Raw genomic sequence first — 9,562 nt, 5'->3', positions numbered from 1 at the left:
ATAACAGAGCCTTCACTGTGTTCTTCTGATCTCCTCTATACATATTGATGACAGTTTAAACCAAAAATGTCACATTATGGATTCATTCAATTCAATTCAGTTTTATTTACGCAGCGCCAAATCACAACAACAGTCGCCTCAAGGTGCTTTATATTGTAAGGTCGACCCTACAATGATACATACAGAAAAAACCCAACAATCAATGACCCCCTAAGAGCAAGCACTTTGGCGACAGTGGGAAGGAAAAACTCCCTTTTAACAGGAAGAAACCTCCAGCAGAACCAGGTTCTGGGAGGGGCGGGGCCATCTGCTGTGACCGGTGAGAGAAGGAAGACAGGATAAAGACATGCTGTGGAAGAGAGACAGAGATTAATAACAAGTGTGATTCAGTGCAGAGAGGTCTGTTAACACATAGTGAGTGAGAAAGGTGACTGAAGAAGAAACACTCAGCGCATCATGGGAATCCTCCAGCAGCCTAGACCTATTGCAGCATAACTAAGGGAGGATTCAGGGTCACCTGGTCCAGCCCTAACTATATGCTTTTGCAAAAAGGAAAGTTTGAAGCCTAATCTTAAAAGTAGAGATAGTGTCTGTCTATGTTTGCTCCTAGTAACACATCAGCAAGCCTTCAGTGCCTATGTGGGGGAACTGTGGGGCAGATCACACAGCTCTGGCCTCTGGCACTCACTGGGGCAGCCCGTAGTATGGACTACCCACATTAAGCAGAGGGACCCATGTTGGGCCAATGTTGACCTGCAGCATACCCACACACCTACACGGGGCCCACAGTGCAGGGTCCAGATCTCCATATTTCACACTGGTAGCATTGCATACAGTGGGCTGCCCACACATGCCCCATTGTTCATCAGTCTACCATTTACAGTATGGGGACCCATTTGCATCCTTTGGTGCTTTACCACCACCGACTCAACTGTGTGTGTGGACCAGAATGTGCTTGAAAAAAAGCAAATTTTGGGCACTCACACCCTTATTCATCCACATATTGAAGTTATCAGATTTCTTTTTCACCAGATGCCATTCCTGATGTAACCCCCACTGGATTTGCTTGATACCCAAACATTTAAAAAAAACTGCACTATGGAGCCGCTCGCCCTCAAGAAGAACAAGAAGAACCTTTAAATCATATCAAATAAGTTAGTTTGACGTAAAACAGAAATATGACCTTATGTCTTTCACTTCCCAAGTTTTTTTTTTGTAATATATCAATTAGACTCAGTTCAACTTCCATTTTTCTGAGGTTTTAAGTCAGTCTCTATCTCTCTCTTTTAGATTTCTGACAGTGTAATAAAACATGCTCTGTGGTTTCATTCTTTCCACAAAGGTAACATTTCCCTTTACAGTGTTTCCTTATTATGAATAATGTGCCAGCAAACATGCCCATGCAGGCCTACAATGGATAGATGTGGGTGAACTGTGGTGTTGTATGGAAAGCCCAACCTACAATTATCCCACGTGAGCCCCAGGTGGGTCAGTCCACAGTTTTGCCCTTTGGGATCCCTGTATGTGTTTTCTAGTGACAAGCCCACTATGGATAGCCTACGGAAAACCACCATAGGGCCAAGATGGGTAAAGCTAACCATGGGGCCTGCATGGGGAGCCAAAACGGCAAAACTGCTATGGGCACTGCCATGTAGGCTGCATGGGGCTGCATCTGTTTTCTTTGGCAGCCCATGGTATGTTACTCATAGAATTCCCTGTTGGAAAAGCTTAAACATCTCCCTTCACACACACACTTCAAACTTCAAAGACCATCAGTCTGCAGAAATATTGCTCATAACCATTAAAAAAACTCTGATTGCTTGGAAGAAAAAGGAAATGAAGGGTGGTTTGAGATTTTTGCACAGTACTGTAGCTCTACATTTAAACTATGTTTGGGATTATGTCTGTGAAGGTTCTCAGTCATCCAGGTCATCGTAGTCAAAGGAGCTTGCAAAGAAAAGCGTCTGGGCTTCTTTGAGTTGCTTGAAGACATTTCTCCTCTCATCCGAGAGCGCATGGCACAACAACTTCTATGTTGTGCCATGCACTTGTGAAGTGGCTGTTTGGTCTCTCCAATGTAGAGGTCTGGGCATTCCTCGCTGCACCGTACAGCATACACCACATTTTTGGAGTTTTGTCTTTCGGGTGAACCAGTTTTTGTCTGAGTGTGTGTTTGGGATTGGGATAGAGACTGGGAAGCAGGCATACTCGGAGTGAAAGTATTTTATGTTTTATGCTGTGCTCTCTTTCTCCCATGATTTGATTGTAGGACATTAAAAAAGTCGTTTTTATATTAGAAATACATAATTGAAATAAAATATTTTCAAATATTTTAATACCATTTCTGATGAGGCTTCAGTGAACAGTAGATGCATCAGCTCAAGGGCCAGAAGCATCCCTCAGGTCCCGTGTTAGGTTTTGTTGGATTATTTCCCATTTCCTAAGGATATGACTTTCAGATACTGTTCATCTGCTGTAGGTGGTTTGTTAGGCCTTCCAGTTCTTCTTTTTTCCACCACTTGTCCAGTTTCCTCAATTTTGTTAATGATAGAAATGGACTCCATCTTCAGCACTTTTTAGAGATTGAATTCAACAAACAAGGAGAAAGAAAGAAAACACTTATCTTAAAAAAATAGAGCTATAGCCAGAAGCTTACATACATTCATCATAGGAACAAAAGTCATGGCAAGTTTGGGCTTTTAGTGATTTCTTTAAGCTGTTGTTTCCCGGGTCTTTAATTACTTGAAAAGCAAGAATTTGGTGCAACTTTGAATCTGTTTCACACAGGGTCAAATGTGCACATACAAGCTCAAAAACGTACATATCCTCATTCATACATTACAAAAATTATTAAAGATGGCACCACCGATGGTTGTGTTGGTACTTTGCTGTCTCATGTTTTGCGTGCTTCTTTGTGGTTCTCTGTTTTTTGCTACTATCTTCAAATCGCCTTCACCAAAGAGGAACTCAAGAAACCAGTCGTCTGTAGGTACTTTTTCCCTGGTTTTCAATGACCCTGGCAACCTAACCAAGATTATTTGACACAAACGTGTCAAGCTGCATCTGTGTCAACCACTGCCCTAAATAGTAATAACCCACTGTTACGTCATTCAGGTCATACGCACATGCACATGCACATGCACATGTTAGCCTACTCCAAAGACTTTCTGTAACTTTTCTTTCTTCATTTTCATTTTCAGATAGATTCTGATTAAATTAATAAGTTATGCTGGAGGTTCTACAGTGTAACCAGGCCAAGGCCAGTTATTTTCCTGCAAATGATCATCATTCACTACAGCTGGTAGTTTCTCTTTGCCAACATATGAAGGATTTCTTTGACCGTTGGATTGACCACCACTCAATGGACAATGAAAAATCCAAGAATGAGGAGAACTGTAGATTTACACATGTCGGGAAGGTTTCTTAAAGCATTTTCTAAACAACTGCAGATTCCAAGGTAATCATCATCAGTTTAAGCAAAAGTTATATGGAGTTGTCGCTACTTTGCCAAAGTCTTGAAGACCCAAACTTCACCCACACCTTCAGATGAGAGGAATTTAGTTAGGATGTTCAGGAACAAACCAAGAATCCATCAAGGCTCAAACCTGCCATGAATTGGAAACTGCTGGAACTCCAGTGTCACTATCCACAGTAATGCAAGTTTTACATTGCAACGGACTAAGAAGATAAACATGAAGAAAAGTCCCCGCTCCAAAATTGACATCTTGAAGCTGAAATTTCCAGCTTCTCACACGGATAATCCCAGTACCAGTGAATTTTGATTGGGGGACTTTCAAAAATGATAAAACTGTACCAGCGGTCAAGCACGGTGGTGAGAGCATCATGCTCTGGGCTTGTTTTGCTGCCAGTGGCACAAAGTGGATGAAATAATGAAAAAGGAGGGCTACTTCTAAACTTTTAAACTGCGCCTCATATTAGGCGCAGTTGCCTGGGTCGTTTTTATTGAATTTGAATTTACCATTTCTTGTCTTTTGGTTTCTTTGTTAGACTTCTCTGTCTCATGGTTTATGTCTCTGTGTTCCATAGTTGCTGTGTCTCCCCTGTCAGCCATATCCTCTTGTCAAGTCCGCGTCTCTGTGTTGTTTCCTGTTTTACTTTGAAAGTCCGTGTCTCATGTTAATGTAGCTAATGTATCTGGTTTTGCTTCCCTTGTCTTGTTAGCCCTGATTTTCCCCAGCTGTGTTTCCCTCCTGTCTCCCATTCCCTGATTGCTCTCTGTGTATTTAAGCCCTGTGTTTTCTTTGCTCTCTGTCACGATCGCCCTCATCCCATGCTGTTTTCTTTCTGTCTGTCTGCCTGTGTAAGTTTATTTTGAATTCTCAGTTTTATTACATTTGAGTTCAGCATTAAAGCTGTTTTGAGTTCACATTTTTGCCTCTGAGTGTCTGCACATTGGGTGCACCATTCCTGGCTGCACACAGCACATGACACACAGGGTTTTTCAACAGAAAAAAAACCCCAAACACACATCAAAACAGGTTTTGGAGTGGATAAAGCCCGCGTACATTAACCTTCTGGAATGGCCTTCTGAATTTCCCAATCACAGCACTCTTGAAATTTTGTGTAACAACCGATTTATATTAACTTGATCAATTCTGCCAAGAGGAGTGGTCAAACAACCAGCCAGGTCTATGTCAGGAGTGCAAGCTGGTTGAGGTGCAACTTGCTAGGGTACATTTAACCAAATATCAGTGGGAGTGTATGTACATATTTGAACCTGTATATGTACTTTTGACCCTGCGTGGATTAGAAAAAAGTATAAAATAAAATTAAACACCTAATTCTTACTTTTTAAAGTCATTAAGGATGTCTGCTATCCAGTCATTCAAACTTGGAAAAAAGTTTTTAAAAACTGTTCAAAAAATCTTAAAAATCACAAAATCATCATGACATTCATGATGAGTGTTTGCAAACTTTAATCAGCTGTATCATCTTGCATTTGGAAATCTCTAGATGATCTAATTGTTTGTCACTGAGGTAAATTTATTTGGTGAAATGAAACTTGTAGTGTCTGTGTCTTTTTCTGTGGAAATTGACGTATTTAGAACTGTGTGCTCGCACTGAGTCATTGCTGTAGAGGAACTAATCCTGGTCAGCAAGATGTGCAACCTGCATTATTGTTTTGTGTTCAGGACCGTTGTAATTATCCAGTGCATGTCAACCTTTTTTTAATAATGGGCATTAGCACACAATTATCAAACAAGCCAGCAACTCTGCACCTTATTTCACACAAAGGCCCATAACTTTCGTTTTCCTCATCTATCAGCGTTGCACGCCTACTGAAAGTTTCATGTTCAGACTTGTTTTAGACGTGTTGAAATACTGCCAGAGATGTCTTGCCAGAGCATTGTTGTTCTTTTTTTTTTTTTTTTTTACTCATTCATCTTTGTTGGGGAATTCCACTAACCACAAACGAAGTATTGAACACTTTTAGCTGTAGCTGGGAACGTGTGGAAAAATCAACCTGATCTTGGACATGATTTTGATTACCCTCTGCACGCAGTAGCTCCTGAGCAAGATGCAGCAGCCCTCTTGATCCATTACAACTTTGATCAACTTCATCCCATTGTGATCCTAAGCTGGATAAGTACTTACAAAAAATATGGATGGTAGTCCTACAGTAGACTTCAGCTCATCTTGTACATGCTTTAATAAAATATATCTACCTTTTTCCGCATGTTTAAAGTTATTGTATTAAAGTTATTTGTAAGAAGACTTTGACACACATTGAATTGTTACCTTTGGTAAGACACTGCAATCCAGGTAAGTTTGAGTTTTATCAGCTGGATAAGAACAAACAAACAAACCCTGGAATAGTGCGTCTGCAGCCTGTCCACAGTTCGGAAACAAGCATTTCACCACATGTTCAATATATGTTGTACTGTGTACGTGACAAATGAGTCATTCCTACTATTCGGTGCCATTTCTTTTTCTTTTTTTTTCTTTTTTTTTCTCTTTTTTTTTTTTTTTTTTTTTTTTTTTCTAAATGACATCAGAAACAGCAGTATGCGACATTACGTGATGGCAGAGCTTCAGTTCATCCTTTGTCATTTTTTTTTTTTTTTTTTTTTTTTTTTTTTAATAAATAGGACAGGGGGAATGAATGAGAGAAAGAGGGGGAGAGAAAGAAAGAAAACCAAAGGGGAGAAGAGACGGTGAGAAGGGGGGGGAAGAGAGAGAAAAAAAAAAAAGAACTCCTGGGTCACCTGTATGGAGAAAAAAAAAAAACAAACAACAAAAAAAACAAACAGAGGAGACAGCAAACAACAAAGAGCAACATAATAATAGAGAAAACAAAGCACCATCACAATAAACTAGCTAGTCATAGATATCAATATTTACTAAATAATAAACGATATTGTGCAGTACGCAAGATAGACAGCGCACAGTGTGCTTTGAGGCAGCAGCCAAGAAAGCTTTAGTCCGCGTCTGTGAATACCCATGTGTGCATACCTGTGTGGATCAGCATGCTTGCATTCCAAAGGTTTCTCCATGTAATGATCTGCTAGGGAGTGTGGGGGGGCCACAGCCCCGTCCTCCAGGGTGTGAAGCGGGTATGGAGGAGATCAAAACTCCAGACATCCAGAGGCCCCCAGAACACAAGAGACCATGGAAGACCAACAGAGGGGCAGCCGCGCCACTGTTCCAGTAAGAGCCGAGGAGAGTCCCAGATGAGGGCTCACTCAGCAGCCGCGGAGCAGAAGTCAGGGGGAGTTGCAGTGACGCGCCCGTGAGCTCCGCCGGCCCCCAGCTGTGCCTGAGTGACCGAGCCCCAGGCCGAGAGGCCGGGGGCACCCCACCTCCAAAGGGGGCCCGAGCGAGCCCCAGGCCCCAGGCCCCAGGCCCCGACAAGCGGCCGCCAAGGAGTGAGCCGGTGTGTACCCGGACGCCCACCCCCAGACACAAAGAACCACCAACACACCGACACCTGAGGGAGTCCGCCACCGGCAGGGGAAGTGGTGGTGGGTGGAGATAGGCCTCCAAACCTTGGAGGGCCTGAGGTGTCCCCAGAGAGGTGGCGTCTGATACCCAACCTGACATATAGACACAGACATACAGGCACACACAGACACAAACATCCATTCCCACCCTCATGCTCTCATATGCACTCACTCCACACTCAACCAACGTGGAGACAGACATAAAGAGACGCTGTACACACAATCACACTCCCCAAGCGTACTCTACAAACCGGGTCTAGGTACCCTTGCCCCTGGAGGGGGGAATTGCACCCAGACCCAGGTGGTGTTACCCTTTTCCCTGCGGTGGGGAGAGGCAGACCACCCCGACTCCACAGCAGCAGGGAGGCCCCACACCCCAGACCGCAGTCGGACGGCCAACTCCTCCTACTAGCCCTCCCGCTCCAGCAGGCCGCAGAGAATGGGGGTGGGAGAAGACTCCAAACCTCCCTCCACCCGCTCATTGTAGTGTTGATGCATATGTGTTCTAAGGTGCATTTAAAACCCAGGAGGGCATGGAGCTACCTGCCAAGGAGCAGCAGGTAAGCGCATAGTCCCTCCTGCTAGCCCTCAATGACTAAGTGTATTTAAAATTGAGAGGTGGGCAACGACGTCAGGGGTGAGGTATACACCCTGATGGTAATTTGGACTCCGTGATTGTGCCCACCCCCAAGATCCTATATGTATGTGTAATGAGAGTGTGAATAATGTGAATGTCTAAGTTGTGGGATAAAATTGAGGCAGAGGCAGCCAGAAGGGGACGGGGGGGGGGGGGTAGCCTCCTCTGCACCCTGGTGACATACCCCCACTCCAAGGCCCTGCATGTGTGGGTGGTTGTGGAGGAGCGGGAAGAGGGAGGCAGCTGGAGATGGGGAGGTGCCATTTCAGTGTGATCACTCTTCATCAAAAAATACAAAATTTTGAATTATTTTAACATTTCATCTAAAAGAGGGATTTTCAACCTATAAGAAAAATGTATTGGTCCAGCTAAGGATATTATATTATAATATTTTTTAAAATCAAAGTCTTTACCCATGACGTGCCAAATGTCCACCCTGTTACAGGACATTCAATTTTCTATTAATAACTGTTTTGAATACACAGTTATAGTAATATTTACATTTTCTAAAAGCTACAATGTCCCTTTTTAAAATCTGCAAGGAAATTTCATGTTACAGTGCATAGCAATAACAGGGGTGACGGTAACAGGGGGGAGATTTTATGCTAAACTTAGCCATTACTACTAGTATGATGAACAACAAGCTAGTACATGGTGACCACTAAGAACCATTTTTAACATGTTTATTAGCCATATTATAAAAATTACAAAAAAAAAATTGTTTCCACTATTATAAGCGTAACAGGTTGGACGTGTTATGCTTTGCCACATTACAAAATCTTGCTAAAACATTGAAAAAAGGGTTGATTAAAGAGTGGTACTTACTCGTCTTCTTCTTGAAAGTTTTCCCTCCAAAATATGTTACATCCGGGAGTGTCATGTGACTAAAAGAATAATCAGGTGATGTGTTCTATGGAATTCTTATCAGAGTAACAGGGGTGACAGTTGATTCAGGGACACAACATTTTTTAAAGATTTTAAGTATTAAACATGCATTAATAATAAAAAAGAACATTTGATGAGGAACATTAGAAATAAGCCAATCCAGAAATGATGAAAAATCTAGATTTATTTATTTTTTTTAAGTTATATTTGTAACTGAAGTCGAGCAAGCATGACTGGGGACATAGTACTTTAGTGACTTGTGCTAAAATAAAAGTAATTTACTTTTAATGTATTTATCCTGTGTATATATCAATGTGTTCTATGGTAGAGGGGGGTTAAACATACAAGAAAATGGTTTAGAAATAAGCATTAGACAAGTTTTACACTAAATATACCATATTATGTCATTAGGACTCAAATGGCACCGAATAGTAAGAATGACCCAAATAAAAACTTGTATTTATCATGAGCATAAAACAAAGGTCAAGTCCCAGTGGGTCTTGACTTTCAAAAATACTGCAGTGCATGTATGCAGCCTGTGACATAACTTTATCTTGAACTTTAGGAGTCCTGTTGTTGTCCCAGTGAGCACTGATTTAGTTGATAACTTCCAGAAATTAGACGTGCGTCTGTATTTTTAAACAAATGCCAGATGGGAACAAAAACAGAAATTTTAAAATGCTATTCATTAGGGTATCAGATTCCACACCTCACCTCTGCCCACAATATGCACTGAAACTGCACTGGAAAGCAAAGGAAAGCCCCAGATCTAATATAATAGTAAGTTACTGAGCGTCCGGTTATCAGAATAGCTTCATTAGTCTTTGGAAAAATGCCTGAGGGGTTCCAAAATGTATTGCCTCATTTGATCATAAGGTTGGAAAAAACTGAGCCCAAATTCTCTCATAGATGTTTGATTAGAGAATAAAGGTGCTCTCTCTGTAAGAAGGGATAAGGTGACCTCTTCCCTGTCAGGGTCCAGGGTTACACTTTTTTCCATTAATTTTTCACCCGTCTACATCTTCGATCTGTGCATATAGGGGATATTTCCAATAAGCAAACCAGAGTTCTTTTGGTT

Source organism: Aulonocara sp. 'chitande type north' Nkhata Bay, linkage group LG12 (assembly GCF_057382095.1).
Source record: "Aulonocara sp. 'chitande type north' Nkhata Bay isolate Kocher_YH1m ecotype deep benthic linkage group LG12, A_spYH_male_GT1.1, whole genome shotgun sequence".
NCBI classification, from domain to species: domain Eukaryota; kingdom Metazoa; phylum Chordata; class Actinopteri; order Cichliformes; family Cichlidae; genus Aulonocara; species Aulonocara sp. 'chitande type north' Nkhata Bay.
This window is presented reverse-complemented; position numbering follows the sequence as displayed.